The sequence below is a fragment of the Aethalodelphis obliquidens genome, unplaced genomic scaffold (genome assembly GCF_003676395.1).
Source record: "Aethalodelphis obliquidens isolate GAN/ISIS:26980383/991018 unplaced genomic scaffold, ASM367639v1 scaffold5, whole genome shotgun sequence".
Taxonomy (NCBI): Eukaryota; Metazoa; Chordata; class Mammalia; order Artiodactyla; family Delphinidae; genus Aethalodelphis; species Aethalodelphis obliquidens.
The window spans coordinates 33,420,984-33,443,587 of record NW_020837949.1 but is presented as its reverse complement, the minus strand read 5'-3'; the positions used below and the strand labels follow the sequence as shown (position 1 = coordinate 33,443,587).

General features: G+C 35.8%; 1 long non-coding RNA gene across 1 annotated transcript; it reads right to left on the bottom strand.

Annotated features, from left to right (window-relative positions):
- Positions 1 to 245: 245 nt before the first annotated feature.
- LOC113617828 (uncharacterized) lies at positions 246 to 5,915 on the bottom strand. The gene is made up of 3 exons (XR_003431780.1): positions 5,797 to 5,915; positions 440 to 504; positions 246 to 329 (listed from the first exon to the last, which is right to left on the bottom strand). It is a non-coding gene; the product is annotated as an uncharacterized LOC113617828 (long non-coding RNA).
- Between the last annotated feature and the right edge of the window lie 16,689 nt (positions 5,916 to 22,604).

Below are 22,604 nucleotides of genomic sequence, written 5' to 3'. Positions count from 1 at the left end.
ACATCTTCCTAAACATCTGTCTTAAATCCATTCCATAAGTAAATTACATGGAATAAAAATGAAACTCCTGATCTGACCAGATGAATTGTGAACACAGGATCTCTCAAAATAAATAAAAATATTCACATACCCTAAAAAATTTAGTAACACAAATCTGATTCAGTTCATTTCAACTGTCAAAAAAACTGCTTTTGTGCATAAGACATTGCATGCAATAGAAGGATACGTTAGTACTTGCCCTCATGGTTCCAGTTCAAAGAATTACTGTGCCAGAAGTTGTTTCCTCTGTTACGGGTCCAGGAAAATCTGATTCTTGTTAGTATCACTTCCTATACATGGGAAAAGTAGGAGAATAGTGCTTTGATTCAATCCAGTCTATACATAGCACTGTGCCTGCCAGGCTGGATTTGTATTAAAAAGAGAAAAAAGAATATGTTACCCAAAAAGCTTCTGTATTGCAACCAGAGGGGTGGTGACGCAGGGGGCTAGGGCGACGATGACATCCTGTGTATACGGGAGAAATATTATAAAGAATCATTTAAGACAATCAGACCATATGACACTCATGATAATTAAACAGTAGATCAAACGAGATACAAGCTGCATAAGGAAATATCAACTGAGGAATCATTTAAAGAGTGTTAAATGTTCTAAACGTCAATATGACATATCTTGATTGGAATAAACGTAGAAAGTTCTGGGGATCTCATCCTGATTTTGAGTCTATTTTATTCTCAAGTATAGCTAAGCTACACAATAAGCAGTGGCACCTCTGTCCCATATTTGAATCATGAGCTTCCCCTTCTGCTTTTTCTTTTAAATTTCCCCAAACCAAGGTTTGGAATAAAAGAATGTTTAAGATTACTGGAAATACTGTGCCATGGGGATGTTTGAGCATCTCAGACTGAACACTAGCAAGCTGCAGATCACAAGGCAAGTATAATTGTGCTGTTATGTATCCTGTTCACTCATTCATTCATCCACTCATTCACTCATTCATGCTATACATTTTTATTGACCATTTACTCTGGGTTTATAAAAATGATGCAGCATAGTTCTTTCCCAGCAGAAATCCACAGCTTAGTGAGGTAAGAAAGACAAATGCAATTGTCTCTTTCAGTGAAAACATATCAGTTAATATTGAAGATGAGAGTCAAAACGAAGAAGGCCAAGTCACTTGATGAGGGTATAATGCCAAGGTGATTATTAGGCCTTTAAAGAAGGAAGCACTGCATTGTTCATCTTTATCCCCGCGGTGCCTGGAAGCTTTGCAGGGGCTTGTGAATGAATGAATGAATGAGTGAATAAACATTGCACTCAAAGAACCCCAGAAGAGTCAGTTTCCTTGGCTCTGGTGAGTAAATAAATGTTAAGCTAAGGGTGAATGAAAGATATACTGCAGGCCTGGTGCTCAAAATATCTAGAAATGGCAAGTTTTCTTGCATGAGTAGCTTGACCTCACACTGCACTGTATTTTTCACCCAACAACTTAATCATTTCATAAGATGGACTAAGTGAGAAAGGAGAATAAGTTGACCATGTGATAGGTAAGTCACACCCTGGTTTCCATAGGGACCTAGCCTACTCCGTACAGTCCATACAGTCTCAGTATAATATCTTGGTTTTAGGGCTCCTAGGGAGTCCTGAGGGTTTTTTTACCCACATACTGAAAACAATCTGTTTTTATGTTCTGCATATGACATCACTCTGACATACTGTAAATGTGATAGCATATTTTATGGCACTGGAAAAATAAGCAAGGAAAGGAAATATCCTTCCTCCATGCTTTGGTCAAATATATTTTACAGTTAACTAAACTTAGCACACATGGGGTTTCCAGAAATGTTCAGAAATGAACTTCCTACTTTGAGTAAAGTTGAGCTAATGAATGCAACTATTCACAGCAAAACTTAGAGATTCCTTGGAAATGTATTATTTCCTGTTTCCAAAGATGTATTAGCTCCTCTACAAAAAAGTCTTTACTATAATTCTAGTTCTCGGTCACTAATATTGAAAGGCTTATGGCTCACTTTCAAGCTCTCAGCATGCAAATAAAGGACTAATATTTGAAGGTTTCGATGGATTTTAAGTTGTTTTTCTCCCCCACACCTAGCAGAATCACAACTATGGGCTCGGTCTCATTTTTACTGAACAGTCATTAGGCAGAGGAGAAGAGAGAATAAAATGGAAGGGATTAAATTCAAGTAGAGGACATACGGAGAAAAAAAGGATAGGAAGCAAACAGAACCAAAGCATTGAAAATGGGTCAGCCATGAGCTTCCTCTCCAGCAGAAGGTCACTTTGGATCCAAGCTCTTAGCACTTTCCTGATGCTTTCAGAGGCAGGTCTTATACTTGCTATTTGCAAGTGCAACAGGGCAAGAGGCTTATCATGTAGGTTTTTGAAGATTATACAGAAAAAAGTAGTATTTAGTCATTTCTTCAAGTATTATTCAAAAGCTCAGGTTATAGCATCTCAGGTTATATGCCTCAAATTATTTCCTGACTTTCAGTCTCCCTGAAATCAGGCAGTTGAAAATATCCATTAGTGTGTATTGCTTAAATAGATTGCCCCAACTTACCCTGTTAACGTAAGTCATCTCAGCAGTAAAGATTAAGTATGAAAATTATTTTTCATTAGGTTTTAATTTGTGACTCATTTAGATATGTTAATAGGATAAGGCATTTGGTTGATTCGTTTTTAAAAAGTTAAGGAAAAAAGAATATATAATTAAGTTCAACTTGTCCAGTGTTCCTTAAAGATTTAAAAAATCAAGTTCATATGTTGACATGTAAAAAAATGACATAAGAGAAAAAAATGATACTGCCTAGAAAAAAAAAAGCATAACTGGTTTGCTATCTGTCTTCCAGCTGACCTACACAGAGGAATTTTGTTCCATTATTTTGAAGTAAGCTGCTACTTGTAAAATTATAAGCATAAGTTTTTGTTGCTGTTGTTGTTCCAGCATTTACTAGGGATGTTTAAAATAATCTTGAGTTACTTCTGCAGCTATTTATTGATGCATTTTATGCCTTTTGTTAGCTATAATCTCAGTCATTTTAGTACACAGAGCCCTAATCTTCAAGTGTGTCAGTCCCATTTTGCATTACAAATCATTTGTAGTTTTATAACTGTCATTTCCAAGGACATCTAGAAAAGATGGATTTATGAAAGGTTACCATGCATTCTAAGAAGGCCGAGAATTAGCATGACTTTGTAAAGGTTCTTATAAGTTGAGCAGCAGCCATCACTGACAATAAGGTGTTTTCTGCTTTTGTCAAGTATCTTTATTTAAATATTAAGGGAGAGATATGACCTTTGACCTTGGAGATCTCTGTGACATGGCAATGGCCCAGTGTATTAGCTGTCAATGGAGTGCTATGGCCTGACTCTCTCAAGACCCCTATTTGTGGACAATGTTATAATAACCCTTCCATTAGGCATCCCCAAGGCAAATAACCTCAGCTTTAACAGAGTCAGTTTAAAATTCCTTAGAGTAACATTAAGAGACTATCTGGTTTGTGTCAGTTTAAGATCAACTACTCCTTGCATAGGTTCAATTCTGTAAATTTTAAGTAGCCACAGTTATTTAAGAATTATTTCATATATGCCTGCGGGTAAATATTAGACACATAGAATATAGAAAGAACCCCATCTACTTCTTTGATTTCTTAACCAGCCTCTTTAGAGACTAACTGAATCCAAATGGGCTTGAGGATCTATTTTTTTAAACGACTCTTTCTATCTGTATATGTATCTTTTGTTCATGGAAATTTCACAGAGTTGCTGCTTATGGTATGCACAGGATTTGAAGACATCAAATCACAATTGGAAGAGAGAAGATAATATTCATTAGGAAGCAGCATACCTCCCTATGTGTGCACCAGGGCTAAGTCATGGTTACAAGGCCAATGGTTTCGCGCAGATGAGATGCTTGCATTTGAATCACATATTATTATTGCCCTCATTTATAACTACTTATTACTAGGCTCAGACTTTGTGAGGAAATCTGAAGTCAAAAGACACATTTATTCTGTGAAAAATCAAGGTCAAGCTGTCCTAAAATGCTTTGAAAAATCGTAATTGTCTTCTTAAGTCTTAAAATAAATCACTGAAGTTGATGTGAACACTTCAAATACTTGGCCATGAAACAAACTGAGTGTCTCCTCTGAATCCAACTTTTGTGTTTGGGTGTCTGTGACATCGAAAATGTTATTAAATGTTATTAAAATATTTAATCAAAATTATAAAATAACAAATTCATTGGTGACTATAGATGGCTTCTCAAGTGCAACCTTCATTGTTTTATATTCTTAGTTAAATACAAATTAATAAATTGGTTTAATTTGGAAATTTTATTTTTAAAACTAAGGGAAAAGTCAACAAATGTTTATAGAGTGCGCATGATATATACATGACATTGGGATTAAGTATACACATCTTTCAATATTCTTTTTATTCTTACAGTAAAAATCCAGCCAATTTTTAAAATAATAGACTAATTTTAGGGAAATAAATTATATGTTTAGTACTTGCCTTTTGCTTATTGATACCAAAGATGTTAAAGGGTAAATAATTATTGATTGGATTAAGTTTGTCCCACATCAGGTTAACTGCTATAAGGAAAAAAAAAAGGGAAATGATACCATGAGCTAAAACCCCAGTGCTCATAAACAACATTTAGCTTTTGATTTGCAGTGAAATCACAATTCTTCATTTCCTGTTCGCTCTGTCTCTGACATTGCATGTGAGACCATAGGGCAATACATGCCCTACGACATAATATAGGATGTAATTTAAAGGGTTCTATTGATGCTGTAAATCACAGGGAGTTCTGCTGAAGCAGTTTATGAATGGTAGTAAAACACTAAGACTGGATTATATCATTAGAATTATGTATCACATGCAGTTATTATTATTTGTAATTGGGGATGAAGTTTTACAAAACACATATATGGGAATGTCATTTTTCTTGGTATTTACAGGCTTCTTTTATGCAAGAAGATGTGTTTTTGGATAAAATAAGAAATCCAGGGTTGTAGAGTATCTGTCATTCTGGAGAAAGTATTTGTGCGCTCTGAGAGTAAACCATAATAGTTAGAACATATTCTGACCAGTCATACATAACCTAATTGCTAGAAGTACAAAAGACTATCTGCATATGTGTTACCAGCAAATTTAATAAGTTTTCTTAGTACACAAAAAGACATAACACCACAGTGCCTATGACAGTATGATGTTCTAAAAACTAGTTGAAGAGTGTAAAATATCAACCACCCTGTTAGTGCTCTCTACAGGAAAATTACAATTATGATGGAATTAATTTTCCACTGAACGGACTGGTTTTTGTTGACATATAGCCATTCTGAAACTCTGAAATAATGTATTTTCAAGTTTCTTTTCTGGGAAGATAAAATGACAATGGTGGTTCTTCAACTATTCTGGGCATATCTTTGATGATGAAGAGGAACTCCAGTCTTCTAGCTCATTTAGTTATATTTTTCTGTTTTGAGTAAACTGTCCTAGTGGATGTGTCTATGTGACTAAGCCAGATGGCCTGGATTGTAGCCAAACAATTCTTCCATCTGTTATTTTAATTTTTTTCTCAAAGAACCTAAGATAATATACAGCGGGATATCACAAGTAATTTCAGAATATTCTAGGTTGGCTCTTCAGATTAATTACCCCAAATGAAGTCAATCTCCCAGGAATATGCTAAAATAAGTTAAGACTTGAGCATCTCCTACTTTTCTCTCTCAGGCATTGAACAGCAATGTCCATCAACCCCAAGCTTACCTCTAGTTTCCCAAGAATCAGATAGGGTACTCAAGAGCTATTCTTCTGGATTGTCACCTGTCAGAGCCATGTCCTATCATTTTTGTTTGTTGCGGCCATATTTCCCTTTCCACAGAAACAAATTTGTTCTAGTTTTATTCCTGCAGGAGAAGGATAATAATTAACTGTCTAATAAACGATCTGCATTTATTTGCAAAGGCATCGATTACTATATGGAGAGCATTTTCAAGATACTTTCTGGTAATAACTCTAGAGTTAATTAATCCAAAGATTAAACATGAAGGCAAATCGAATGGGCAGTTGATATTGTGGCAAGCCAGTGTTAGCACTTAATTTGAATTGTTTGGGCATTGAATTCCATTCATCATGAAAAATATATATATATATATTTATACACACACCCTCATATATACACACACATATACATATAAATAAATATAAATATGTATATATATGTAATTCATCCCCAAACCTTAGTTCCACTCAGAAGAAAAATTTTTCATAGCCACTGATTTGCAGAGGCATACAACATTTCAGAAGATGCAAGAAAAACTTATAACACTGTAATATGTCTAAGAGCAAGATTTCAAAAATAAGACTACCTGGGTTACAATTCTTACTAGCTGTGTGACTTTGGTCAAGTTACTTAACTTCTTCATGCCTAAATTTCTTCATATAGAAGATTTAGTACTTTAATTTATATAGAATACCCACATCAATGACTAATAAATGAAAATCATCATATATATGTTTGTCATTAAGAGAGTAAATTGTTGTCTAAGAAAGAGCTTAAATAGCCAATATTCTAAAATATAAACACAAATTTTTACAAAGTAAATTCTGGATTATTGAATTATTGATTTTGATTGTTATCTATAGTTTCATAAATTTATTCATTCAACAGATTTTTTAAACACACATGCTAAGCTAGATGCTATGAAATACACAAAAAATGTTTTAAAAGATCCTTTTTCTCAATGAACTTAAATTTTATTATACATAAATAGTTATAATCCAAGATGGAAAGTGATAAAGCCATAAAGAAGGTAGAGATAATGTGCTATGACAGTTTAGACATGGTAAAAATGACTTCCAGCCAGAAGTCCTATGGAAAGCTTCTTGGAGGAGACGAAATTTGAACTGATTCATGAAGATTAACTAGCATGCAGAGATAAGAGGGATGCCCATTCTGGAGGAGCTTAGGGCACAAGGGCAAGAAAGTGGGAATTTCTGAGTGTGTGAAATAGAGGATAAGACACTCTATCCTATCACTATTGGAAGGAGATACAGAAGCATGTATAAAAGAAAATAATAACTTTGAATTATAGTCTTGCAGCTAAAAGTGATCAATATTAATGTTGCTATACATTTTTATAGTTGTTTCATGTATATAATTTTATTTAAATAATTGAAAATGTATTGTATATATATGATTATATACATATATGCATATGTGTATACATGTATGTCATATACATTTATATTATTTATTTTAAATAATTAGATGAATATTTTAAATGACTGCTCTTACTTTTTCTTAATAAGGATGAACAATTAATTAATCATTCAACTTTATGGGAAATTTATGTGCTCCTCACATTTTGCTATTGTTAATAAGGTTAGAATAAACAAACTTACATATAAATCTTTGCCTGCAATTAACATTGTCTTCTTGTGATATATTTTGAGAAGTGAAATTAGTGTCAAAAATGTTAAAGACTTTAAGGTTTTCGATATATAATACCATGTTGCTGAGTATATACAATTTAACCCTTCAAGTAGTAATAGTGTCATCTTAATAATTATTATCATCTTTCTCAATTTGACAGGCATAACATTGCATTTTATTTATCTTTAAATTTGCAATTTCAACAAGGATAAGGCATTATTAAACTTTATTTATGATGTTTCTCCTTTTTACGTTCTTACACTGGTCTCTTTCCTACTTTTACAAGGCCATTCATTTACCTATGAGAATGTTAGAATTATTACCACAGAAGTAGAAAGAGAAACAAAGGTTTTTAATTAGTTTCTCAATCCAAAATAAAATTTTTTGCAGAAGTAAAAATATTTGAAAAGTTAACTTATTTTTGAAGTCGTCTTCTGCTAAATCCAATATCAGGATCATCCCTGGATTTGCTCCTATTGACTTAAAAAAAAATTCTTGCTTATCAGTAACATTTTCCTTCTTCACAGGTCTAGTGATAGCAAATTATATTCCCAAAGTTGTAAAAGTTATAGTAGAAAAACTCTGGATTATGTTATTTTCCTCTGTAGAGTGTAAATTTTTCTTTTGGCAAAATGTTACATTATTGGAAGTGAATTACAGCTATCAAGTCTTGTTTTTAGGGCTTGTTAAAATGAGTATGATTCAGCTTTGCTATTACTCCAAAGGCAGATCCATTACTCTTAGGGCTGACTAAGAGGCATCTTAGTCAGGCATCCTGACTCCTGGGGCATAAACTTTCTCAAATAAAAGCCTGAGATATTTACTGACGACTCTTTGACTGAGTCTGAACTTTAATTTCTTTATATCACTCTTTGCTTTCTGAAGCAAATTGAAAAAATTTCTTCATAGGGTTTGCATACAGTACTTAGGAAGGTCTTGCCTCAATGGGGAATATTTAGCCCTAGATTGAGCACTGCTCCAGACTCCTGAAAAGTCATAAAGTAAGACTCAAAAGGATCAAACTTTTCTCTGAGTAACTCAACTACATTTCAGAACAAACATCCATGTGAGTGAGCCAGGAAGTGGCTCTTTCCCAGATGAACATTGAAATGACTGCAGCCTTGCAGAGGCTCAGAATCAAAGGATACAGCTAAGTTATGTCTGGATTCCTGACCCACAGAAACTGTGGGATAATAAATATTGTTTTAAACCATTAAAATTTGGTGTAATTATTTATGTAGCAAAAGATAACTAATACAGAAGGAAACTTCCACAACCTGACAAAGGGCATTGATGAAACACATACACCAAACACATTTAGTGGTGAAACAATGAATATTTTCTACCCAAAAGATCAGAAGCATATAAGAAGTTATGCTCTCACCACTGTTGTTCAATTTCTACTGTGGGTTTAGCCGATGAAACAGTCAGGCAAGAAAAAACAATAAAACGAATCCACTTTGAGAAAGGATAAGTAAAACTGTCTTTTTCACAGACAACATGTAGAAAATCTGATGGACTCTACAAAATTCAGGGGTCAGAAGGCTCCATTTTGTTAAGAAGCTATTTCTTTGAAAATTGATTTATAGATTCAAAATAATCCCAATCAAAAATTCAGCTGTCTATTTGCAAAATTGACAAGCTGATTCTAAAATTCATATGGAAAAGTAAAGGATCTTGAAAAAGAAGAAATAAGTTCTTAAACCTACACTATGTGCTTTCAAGACAACTTATAAAGGTACAGTAATCCAGACAGTGTGGTATTGACATAAATTAGTCAAAGAGGTCAATAGAACAGAATATAGTCCAGAAATACAAACACATGGCCAATTGATTTTCAACAAAGGTACAAAGACAATTCAATGGAGGAAGAGTAATTTTTTTGACAAAAGGTAATTGAAAATTGGATATCCATATGTGTAAAATAAAAAGACAGAAAAAAAAACTAAAGTAAAAAATAAAAAAAAGAGAGACAAATACACCTCCTCCACCACATATATGAACAGATTGAACCTCCCTACACTAATAAAAACAATTTACTAAAAATTTATAGCAAGTTTCATGTTTATAGTTAAAAAAAGTATACATGTTTTCATTGTCAAAGCATAGTTTTAAAAAGTTAAAACATAACCTTCATATAAACATAAACTTGTATTAAAATCAATTGCATCAGAGCTTCCGGGATGATGGCGGAAGAGTAAGACGCGTAGATCACTCTCCTCCCCACAGATACACCAGAAATACATCTACACGTGGAACAACTCCTACAGAACACCTATTGAACGCTGGCAGAAGACCTCAGACCTCCCAAAAGGCAAGAAACCCCCTCCCCGTACCTGGGTAGGGCAAAAGAAAAAAGAATAAACAGAGACAAAAGGATAGGGACGGGACCTGCACCAGTGGGAGGGAGCTGTGAAGGAGGAAAGATTTCCACACACAAGAAGCCCCTTCGCGGGCAGAGACTGCCGGTGGCGGAAGGGGAAAGCTTCGCAGCTGTGGAGGAGAGCGCAGCAACAGGGGTGCGGAGGGCAAAGCGGAGAGATTCCCGCACAGAGGATCGGGGCCGACCGGCACTTACCAGCCCGAGAGGCTTGTCTGCTCACTCGCCGGGGCGGGCGGGGCTGGGAGCTGAGGCTCGGGCTTCGGTCGGAGCGTCGGGAGAGGACTGGGGTTGGTGGCGTGAACACAGCCTGAAGGAGGTTAGTGCGCCAAGGCTAGCCGGGAGGGAGTCCAGGGAAACGTCTGGACTTGCCGAAGAGGCAAGAGACTTTTTCTTCCCTTTTTGTTTCCTGGTGCGCGAGGAGAGGGGATCAGAGCGCTGCTTAAAGGAGCTCCAGAGACGGGCGCGAGCCGCGGCTAACAGCGCGGACCCCAGAGACGGGCATGAGACGCTAAGGCTGCTGCTGCTGCCACCAAGAAGCCTATGTGCGAGCACAGGTCACTATACACACCCCCCTTCCGGGGAGCCTGTGCAGCCCGCCACTGCCAGGGTCCCGGGATCCAGGGACAACTCCCCCGGGAGAACGCACTGCGCGCCTCAGCTTGGTGCAACGTCACGCCAGCCTCTGCTGATGCAGGCTCGCCCCGCACTCCGTGCCCCTCCCTCCCCTCGGCCTGAGTGAGCCAGAACCCCCGAATCAGCGGCTCCTTTAACCCCGTCCTGTCTGAGCGAAAAACAGACGCCCTCCGGCGACCTACATGGAGAGGCGGGGCCAAATCCAAAGCTGAGGCCCTGGGAGCTGTGAGAACAAAGAAGAGAAAGGAAGCAGCGGATTAAAGCTCCACAATCAACTTGATGTACCCTGCATCTGTGGAATACATGAATAGACAACCAATCATCCCAAATTGAGGAGGTGGATTTGAGAGCAAGATTTATTCCCCTTTTCCTCTTTTTGTGAGTGTGTATGCATATGCGTCTGTGAGATTTTGTCTGTATAGCTTTGCTTCCACCGTTTGTCCTAGGGTTCTATCCGTCCACTTTTTGTTTGTTTTGTTTTTTAATTTTTTTTCTTTTTTTTCTTATTTTTTATTTTAATAACTTTATTATATTTTATCTTACTTTATTTTATTTTACTTTATCTTTTCTTTTTTTCCTTCCTTCCTTCCCTCCTTCCTTCCTTCCTTCCTTCCTTCCTCCCTCCCTCCTTTCTTTCTTTCTTTCTTTCTTTCTACTTCTACTAATTCTTTCTTTCTACTTTTTCTCCCTTTTATTCTGAGCCGTGTGGATGAAAGGCTTTTGGTGCTGCAGCCAGGAGTTAGTGCTGTGCCTCTGAGTTGGGAGAGCCAACTTCAGGACACTGGTCCACAAGACACCTCCCAGCTCCACATAATATCAAATGGTGAAAATCTCCCAGAGATCTCCATCTCAACACCAACACCCAGCTTCACTCAACGACCAGCAAGCTACAGTGCTGGACATCCTAACCCAAACAACTAGCAAGACAGGAACACAACCCCACCCATTAGCACAGAGGCTGCCTAAAAGCATCATAAGTCCACAGACACTCCAAAACACACCACCAAACGTGGACCTGCCCACCAGAAAGACAAGATCCAGCCTCATCCACCAGAACACAGGCACTAGTTCCCTCCACCAGGAAGCCTACACAACCCACTGAACCAACCATAGACCCTGGGGGCAGACACCAAAAGCAACGGGAACTACGAACCTGCAGCCTGCAAAAAGGAGACCCCAAACACAGTAAGATAAGCAAACTGAGAAGACAGAAAAACACACAGCAGATGAAGGAGCAAGATAAAAACCCACCAGATCTAACAAATAAAGAGGAAATAGGCAGTCTACCTGAAAAAGAATTCATAATAATGATAGTAAAGATGATCCAAAATCTTGGAAATAGAATGTAGAAAATACAAGAAACGTTTAACAAGGACCTAGAAGAACTAAAGAGCAAACAAACAGTGATGTACAACACAATAAATGAAATTTAAAATTCTCTAGAAGGGATCAATAGCAGAATAACTGAGGCGGAAGAACGGATAAGTGACCTGGAAGATAAAATAGTGGAAATAACTACTGCAGAGCAGAATAAAGAAAAAAGAATGAAAAGAACTGAGGACAGTCTCAGAGACCACTGGGACAAGATTAAACATTTGAACCAACATTAACACCAACATTCGAATTACAGGGGTTCCAGAAGAAGAAGAGAAAAAGAAGGGGACTGAGAAAATATTTGAAGAGATTATAGTTGAAAACTTCCCTAATATGGGAAAGGAAATAGTTAATCAAGTTCAGAAAGCACAGAGAGTCCCATACAGGATAAATCCAAGGAGAAATATACCAAGACACATATTAATCAAGCTGTCAAAAATTAAATACAAAGAAAACATATTAAAAGCAGCAAGGGAAAAACAACAAATAACACACAACGGAATCCCCATACGGTTAACAGCTGATCTTTCAGCAGAAACTCTGCAAGCCAGAAGGGACTGGCAGGACATATTTAAAGTGATGAAGGAGAAAAACCTGCAACCAAGATTACTCTACCCAGCAAGGATCTCATTCAGATCTGATGGAGAAATTAAAACCTTTACAGACAAGCAAAAGCTGAGAGTTCAGCACCACCAAACCATCTTTACAACAACTGCTAAAGGAACTTCTCTAGGCAAGAAACACAAGAGAAGGAAAAGACCTACAATAACGAACCCAAAACAATTAAGAAAATGGGAATAGGAACATACATATCGATAATTACCTTAAATGTAAATGAACTAAATGATCCCACCAAAAGACACAGATTAGCTGAATGGATACAAAAACAAGACCCATATATATGCTGTCCACAAGAGGCCCACTTCAGACCTAGAGACACATACAGACTGAAACTAAGGGAATGGAAAAAGATATTTCATGCAAATGGAAACCAAAAGAAAGCTGGAGTAGCAATTCTCATATCAGACAAAATAGACTTTAAAATAAAAACTATTAGAAGAGACAAAAAAGGACACTACATAATGATCAAGGGATCAATCCAAGAAGAAGATATAACAATTGCAAATATTTATGCATCCAACATAGGAGCACCTCAATACATAAGGCAAATACTAACAGCCATAAAAGGGGAAATCGACAGTAACACATTCATAGTAGGGGACATCCACACCCCACTTTCACCAATGGACAGATCATCCAAAATGAAAATAAATAAGGAAACCCAAGCTTTAAATAATACATTCAACAATATGGACTTAATTGATATTTATAGGACATTCCATCCAAAAACAACAGAATACACATTTTTCTCAAGTGCTCATGGAACATTCTCCAGGATAGATCATATCTTGGGTCACAAATCAAGCCTTGGTAAATTTAAGAAGATTGACATTGTATCAAGTGTCTTTTCCGACCACAACGCTATGAGACTAGATATCAATTACAGGAAAAGATCTGTAAAAAATCCAAACACATGGGGGCTAAACAATACACTACTTAATAATGAAGTGATCACTGAAGAAATCAAAGAGGAAATACAAAAATACATAGAAACAAATGACAATGGAGACACGACGACCCAAAATCTATGGGATGCAGCAAAAGCAGTTCTAAGAGAGAAGTTTATAGCAATACAATCCTACCTTAAGAAACAGGAAACATCTCGAGTAAACAGCCTAACCTTGCACCTAAAGCAATTAGAGAAAGAAGAACAAAAAAACCCCAAAGTTAGCAGAAGGAAAGAAATCATAAAAATCAGATCAGAAATAAATGAAAAAGAAATGAAGGAAATGATAGCAAAGATCAATAAAACTAAAAGCTGGTTCTTGGAGAAGATAAACAAAATTGATAAACCATTAGCCAGACTCATCAAGAAAAAAAGGGAGAAGACTCAAATCAATAGAATTAGAAATGAAAAAGGAGAAGTAACAAATGACACTGCAGAAATACAAAAAATTATGAGAGATTACTACAAGCAACTCTATGCCAATAAAATGGACAACCTGGAAGAAATGGACAAATTCTTAGAAATGTACAACCTGCCAAGACTGAATGAGGAAGAAATAAAAAATAAGAACAGACCAATCACAAGCACTGAAATTGAAACTGTCATTAAAAATCTTCCAACAAACAAAAGCCCAGGACCAGATGGCTTCACAGGCAAATTCTATCAAACGTGTAGAGAAGAGCTAACACCTATCATTCTTAAACTCTTCCAAAATATAGCAGAGCGAAGAACACTCCCAAGCTCATTCTACGAGGCCACCATCACCCTGATACCAAAAACAGACAAGGAAATCACAAAGATAACTACAGGCCAATATCACTGATGAACATAGATGCAAAAATCCTCAACAAAATACTAGCAAACAGAATCCAACAGCACATTAAAAGGATCATACACCATGATCAAGTGGGCTTTATTCCAGGAATAAAGGATTCTTCAATATACACAAATCAATCAACGTGATACACCATATTAACAAATTGAAGGATAAAAACCATATGATCATCTCAATAGATGCAGAGAAAGCTTTCAACAAAATTCAACACCATTTATGATAAAAACCCTGCAGAAAGCAGCCATAGAGGGAACTTTTCTCAACATAATAAAGGCCATATATGACAAACCCACAGCCAACATCGTCCTCAATGGTGAAAAACTGAAAGCATTTCCACTAAGATCAGGAACAAGACAAGGTTGCCCACTCTCACCACTCTTATTCAACATAATTTTGGAAGTTTTAGCCACAGCAATCAGAGAAGAAAAGGAAATAAAAGGAATCCAAATCGGAAAAGAAGAAGTAAAGCTGTCACTGTTTGCAGATGACATGATACTATACATAGAGAATCCTAAAGATGCTACCAGAAAACTACTTGAGCTAATCGATGAATTTGGTAAAGTAGCAGGATACAAAATGAATGCACAGAAATCTCTGGCATTCCTATACACTAATGATGAAAAATCTGAAAGTGAAATCAAGAAATCACTCCCATTTACCATTGCAACAAAAAGAATAAAATATCTAGGAATAAACCTATCTAAAGAGACAAAAGACCTGTATGCAGAATATTATAAGACACTGATGAAAGAAATTAAAGATGATACAAATAGATGGAGAGATATACCATGTTCTTGGATTGGAAGAATCAACATTGTGAAAATGACTCTACTACCCAAAGCAATCTACAGATTCAATGCAATCCCTATCAAACTACCGCTGGTATTTTTCACAGAACTAGAACAAAAAAATTCACAATTTTTATGGAAACACAAAAGACCTCGAATATTGAAAGCAATCTTGAGAACAAAAAATGGAGCTGGAGGAATCAGGCTCCCTGACTTCAGACTATACTACAAAGCTACAGTAATCAAGACAATATGGTACTGGCACAAAAACAGAAAGATAGATCAATGGAACAGGATAGAAAGCCCAGAGATAAACCCACACACATATGGTCACCTTATCTTTGATAAAGGAGGCAGGAATGTACAGTGGAGAAAGGACAGACTCTTTAATAAGTGGTGCTGGGAAAACTGGACAGGTACATGTAATAGTATGAGATTAGAGCACTCCCTAACACCATACACAAAAATAAGCTCAAAATGAATTAAAGACCTAAATGTAAGGCCAGAAACTATCAAACTCTTAGAGCAAAACATAGGCAGAACACTCTATGACATAAATCACAGCAAGATCCTTTTTCACCCACCTCCTAGAGGAATGGACATAAAAACAAAAATAAACGAATGGGACCAAATGAAACTTCAAAGCTTTTGCACAGCAAATGAAACCATAAACAAGACCAGAAGACGACCCTCAGAATGGGAGAAAATATTTGCAAATGAAGCAACTCACAAAGGATTAATCTCCAAAATTTATAAGCAGCTCATGCAGCTCAATAACAAAAAAACAAACAACCCAATCCAAAAATGGGCAGAAGACCTAAATAGACATTTCTCCAAAGAAGATATACAGACTGCCAACAAACACATGAAAGAATGCTCAACATCATTAATCATTAGAGAAATGCAAATCAAAACTACAATGAGATATCATCTCACACCAGTCAGAATGGCCATCAACAAAAAATGTAGAAACAATAAATGCTGGAGAAGGTGTGGAGAAAAGGGAACCCTCTTGCACTTTTGGTGGGAATGTAAATTGATACAGCCACTGTGGAGAACAGTGGAGGTTCCTTAAAAAACTACAAATAGAACTACCATATGACCCAGCAATCCCACTACTGGGCATATACCCTGAGAAAACCATAAATCAAAAAGAGTCATGTACCAAAATGTTCATTGCAGCTCTATTTGCAATAGCCCAGAGATGAAAACAACCTAAGTGTCCATCATCGGATGAATGGATAAAGAAGATGTGGCACATATATACAATGGAATATTACTCAGCCATAAAAAGAAATGAAATTGAGCTATTTGTAATGAGGTGGATGGACCTAGAGTCTGTCATACAGAGTGAACTAAGTCAGAAACAGAAAGACAAATACCGTATGCTAGCACATATATATGGAATTTAAGAAAAAAAAATGTCATGAAGAACCTAGGGATAAGACAGGAATAAAGACACAGACCTACTAGAGAATGGACTTGAGGATATAAGCTGTGACAAAGCGAGAGAGAGGCATTGACATATATACACTACCAAACGTAAGGTAGGTAGCTAGTGGGAAGCAGCACATAGCACAGGGAGATCAGCTCAGTGCTTTGTGACCGCCTGGAGGGGTGGGATAGGGAGGGTGGGAGGGAGGGAGACGCAAGAGAGAAGAGATATGGGAACATATGTATATATAAAACTGATTCACTTTGTTATAAAGCAGAAACTAACACCCCATTGTAAAACAATTATACTCCAATAAAGATGTAAAAAAATAAAATAAAATAAAATAAAATGAGTATAAAAAAATCAAAAAAGAAAATCAATTGCATGACTACCAGACAAAATTTCTTTGCGCTGCTATGGACAAGGATCATTTGCTTTTCTCTAATACAAGAATAATTTACATCACAATCAATTTTCTGCCGGTTCAGATCTACCCCTTCAGAGTTGTAAAATCATTTAGTCAATTAAAAAGTCAATCAAAGTTACAAGCACTGGAAAAGCATCCAGTATTCTCTTTTACATTTTTCCAATTTTGAATACTTTTTTCGTGAAAGGGTAATTTTTATTTACACTGCTAAAGTCAAGAAGCCTGAGTCATTGTTAATTTAACACTCTACTGTTGATAGAAGTCAATAAACTGATACTTATAAAAGAACTAAAAGATATAAGCATTACAAAGGAAGAAAAAAAATTTCAGAGACTGTCAACATAGAAAATTCAAGAACATCTACAAATGTATTATTATAACAACAACAAAAAAAATCCAGCATGATTCTTTTGATTAAATGTCAACATACAAGGATCACTGGCTTAGACTGACCAAGAAAAAAAGGAAATTTGAGTAAGAGACTCAAATTACTAAAATCAGGAATAAAAGAGAGTTCACTACTAATCTTACAAAAATAAAATGGATTATAAAGAAATACTGTGAATAACTGTGTGCTAACAAATTAGAAAACTCAGATGAAATGGACAAGTTCCTAGAAATACAAAAATCTATAGCTTTCCTCTACCCCAAATGTAAGCATAGAAAAATTTTAATGTAAAAAAATTTGCATCTTGATGGAAGAAAAAATTTTAAAACAGAGGTATAAACCTAATAAAAAATGTGGAAGATCTTAGAAAAAAATTACAAAACACTGTTAGCTACATGAAACTTGCCATAGAGGGAAAGGCTTGACACATTAAAGGTGTAAATTTCCCTCAGTTAATCTTTAAATTAAATGTAATTTTAATAAAAATATGTACATGATTTGCAAAAATAGACAGCTATTTTTCATACTCACATGAAGACAAAAAGACAGTTTTGAAGGAAAGAACCTATTCTCCTATTATTAAGGCTTATTATAAAACTGCAGCAGAAAAGCAGTGTGATACTGGCAAAATTATATTTAACAGAAAAGCAAAAAGGATAAGAGAACACAGAAAATTGCCCAAGTATATACCATGACATAGTACAATACAATCATTTTAGAAAAGAGAGATTACTGAAGAAATGATATTGAAATAAGTTGGAATAAAAGAAAATTTAATTGCTGTCTTACAATATATACAAGAATAAACTCCAGAAGATTTTGATTCATATGTGTAAAATAAAAATTTTAAACTATCAAAAGGTATTATATGAAATATCTTCAATCAACAAGAGTGCAAAAAATTTCCTAAATAAGATATAAGAAATACATCTCAGAAAGAATGATTGAAAAATTTGACTACATCAGAGATTAAAATTTCTTTTTAAAAAGACATATCACCAACAAAGTTAAAAAAAAAAAGCCACAGACTAGCAAAACATACCTACAAAGGTACAACCAACAAAGAACTGCCACCCAGAATATATTTAAAATCCTTATAATCAATTAAAAATAGTTTCAGACAACAAACAATAAAACAGCCAAAGGAGGCAAAGGATAGAAAGAGAATACTCACAAAAGTAACCCAAATGGCCAAAAATATTTTAAAAATTTAGTCCTAGAGTAGTCAGTGAAATGTAAAATAAGGCAAAACAGTAATTTTATCCCATTAAATTGATAAAAATAAAACAGAAGACAAAACTAAGCATTGCTGAGTTGTGGCCACAGAGAATGATCAAATGCTTCAACTAGGGATACAAAATAATACTCCTACTTTGAAGGATATTACCCCATATTCCAGCTATTAATTGTCTAGATATGTGCCCTAGAGAAAAAGTTCTACATGTATACTAGAAGACACACTTATGAAGCCATTATAACAATGTAGATCATTCCATGACAAAAAAGATACCCCTAACATAATAAGTGAAATAAGTAAAACGTAATATGATCTTATTTTTGCAAAAACAAATCTTATACATGTTATGTACACTGAATCACATATTCACACATGCACAAACACATATAACAGATAAAATATCAGTAGAAATCTTTCTTTACATAATGGGAATATGAGTGTTCATATCTAAATTTTCTTGTATTTATTTTTACTAATAAATCAGTTGTATATATTTTAGAAGTTTGAACTAATATATAATTTCACATTTATCTTTTTATATATCATGTTGTTCATATTATTTTATATATTTGGGCTATTTAGCTATTAACTCTTTCTTTTAAAAATCATAAATATTAGTTTACTTTAAAAAAATGAAAGAAATAATTTACTAAAAATTATAAGAAATCTGCTTACCATGACTTGGAATAGCGGCATTCACCATACACTCAGGGAATAAGACACTTCCTTCAGGAATCCTCTCCTGACCCCCGTAAGTCTGGGTTACTGGGTCCTCCTATGTGATCTTGTGTGTAATTGTGGGTATATTGGTTCCTCTCCTCCACCAGTGAGTTCCTTAAGGATGGGTACTAAGGAAACATTATCACTGTTAACCACTGATAGAATGTAAAACATAGGACACCTGGCAGGAAATCAAGAGATGTTTGATAAATAGATAAATGAGTGAATGGGTGAAGCTACAGTTTCACAGTGATTCTGCCCATTTTGTGTTCAGAATTACTTGCATTCTGTGAATATCAAGAGAACAACTTTTTAAATGATATAAATTATTTTCACCAATAGGAGAAATAATCTAGGAACAGTAAGGGGGGGGGATGCAAAAAAGAATTGTGACCAAGTTTTGCTGCATTTGAAAAGGAAAAAGAAGTGTTTCTCTGACATCCTAAATTTCCTCATGCACATATCTCAAGCTTAGAGGGACTTATCATATTGGACACATGTCCCTAAGACAAGGAAATGGGGGTTTCAGTATGAGAACTACTTTATGATGCTTGCAAAGAGCTCAGATGGAGAATCTCTCAATCCCCTGTTCCCGAATTAAACATCAACACATGGGAGTCACGCCTGCTGCTCTGCAAGTGACCATGTCTTACACACAAGGCCAAGTCTGTCAGAAGATTAGGCAATGGCCCCTTAGTCCTGGTGTATCTATTACTATATTTTCATTTGCCAGTAACAGAAATTCCCACCCAAACTGGCTGAAATATTAAAGAAGAATTTTTTTAAACCACAGAACTTAAAAAGACATGTGATAATGTAGGCTTTAGGTGGGAGTCAATTGGTCTCCCTGCCATGTTTCTCTGGAATTCTCAAAGCTCCTTCGTCCCCACATATATCAGCTTTGTTCTTGGGCTGACTTTCCTCCATATGATGGGATGGCCACCAGCATTAACTGGTCCCACATATTGCTCTGTTCACAAACATGGAGAGACAGCAAGCAAATCACTTTTCGAAGTGATTAAATGAGAGTTTTGAGCTTCCTGAACTTTACTACCCTTTACTACCAATTATGTTGCCAAGGAAAAGCCGTGAGCTGATTGTTGTAAGCCTGAGTTACCTGAACCAACCCCTATTGCAAGAACACATAATCGAAACTCGGGGTGGAATCTGTTCTGCTAAAGTGACACAGCTTCTTCTCAAGGGGGAAGGGCTGGAATGAATGATGATCTACGTCATTTCCATACTGTTGAAGAAGGCCCTGAATGCTTTTGCCAACATTCAAATGTTTTAGAGTAGACTTTTGACATATTTGCAGTAAATGCCTTCTAATACTCATGAGTCGTCTCTATCTGCAAGGTATTTGGCAGAGAAACACATTCAGTACTACAAATGACTGACAAGAAATATCCTAGACACTAGTGTGCTAACCACACTACTTTAATTAGTACTGTAAAGGAGAAGTTGTAATAAATAACTTGCTTATATCCTAACAGGTAATAATCTAGTCATGGTAAAATTGGAGAATAAACAGCTTAATATTACCAGACACGTATGGCCATAATTTTAGCCTACAAGCAAGTCCAGACTGTCCTATTATTATGAGATCCATTTGGAAGATTATGCTGTAGCAGGAAGCTATGGAGTTGATACCTGCAGAACTAGAAGACTCTGTCTCTGTACCCACATTTCCTAATATAGTCTTCCTCTTTCTCTACAATACAGCACATTGGCCTTTCTATTATTCAGGCAGGCCAAGTTGTTTCCACAGTGAGCCCTTTTCACATTTGCTCTCTCTTCTACCTAGCCTGGTCCTTTGTGCAACTTGTACACTCATAGCTTTGTGATCTTTGTTCAGATGTCACCTAACCTATGGTACTCTCCCTGATTATGTGTTCAAAGCATATATCTCTATTCTCATCGCAGTCTATAATATTATCATCCTTTATTTTCTTCATAGGACTAATAGTACTTCAGAGTATTATATTTTTACTAAATTTTGCTGTTTTCTATTTTTTAATTTGTTAATTGCCTATATTCCCTATTTAAACCTAAGTTAAATGAAGGCAGCATCTTGGTCTTATTTACTACAATGTCTCTGTATCTGTAATAATGTCCAACAAAGCACAAACACCATTTTTGTGGTGAAAAGTGCAAATAGTTTAGAGTGAGAAGCTGTGATCTGGGTTATGTGATCTAAGGCCTGTCATTCATCATTTTTATGCTGAGATTTTGAATATTTATGATGTATAAATGAACTATTGTATAGGGAAGCTCCTTGAAAATTATAAAAATTCTATGCACTTCAAATTCTTTCTGTAATAATCAAGTTTTTTGATGGATGGATAGATGGCTAGATAGACAGACAGAAAGACATGGCTGAATATGTTAACAGAAACTATGATAACAGCATGCCACCAAATAGCTTACCTAAAAATTAAATAAAGACAAACTTGTTAGGAAATAGCAAATAGTTGATAATAGTTGCCATAGCTATTATTTACTGGGTGCTAACTAAACATATGCAGGGGACTGTGCTAAATTCTTTATGCAATTTCTCTCTTTTAATCCTCACTAACAACTTAATATGTTGCCAATTTACACATTGATGCACAGAGAGATGAAGCGAATCCTCGAGGTCACACAGACCTTAAATTGTAGTGCAGGGACTTGAACCAACTTTGTCTGACTACAAACACTGTGGGGCTCTCAAATTATTACAGATATCTCAGATATTACATGCTGTCTCCGCATCTGATATGAAAGTCTCTAAGAACCTTCACATTTTCTTGTCTACTAAATGAATGTGATCTCTCTGGAAAAATACCTAAAGTGATTGGTGTTACTCAAAAGAGTTGCTGAAAGCAATAAGATCTAGAGTGGAGAATAAAAATTGAAAAGCAAAAGGTCATTCAGAAACTCAACCTTCTTCCTTTCATGAGTAATTTAAAAAAGAAAACAGATAGGCTTTTTTTCATTGAAATGATACATCTTCATCTCCTCCTCTTCTTCATCATTGTCCTCGTCTTCCACTCCCCCTTTCCCCTTATCTTTTGCCTTCCCTCTTCTTCTTTCTTCCTCCTCTTTACTCTCTTTTACTCTTAGCCCCTCCATCCTTCTTTTTCTCTTTTTCCTTTTTCTGAGACCTCACTCACACTCATAGATTTGAATATCAAGTCTACTATGAGCAGTCTCCATCTCCTTGATTAATACTAATAAGAAAAAGATCCCCTGTCTGGGAAGCTATTTGAGAATAGTATGTCTCGGTTCACCTTCTCAGTATACTTCTTCCTCCACCTCCTCCACACACACACACACACACACACACACACACACACACACACACACACACACA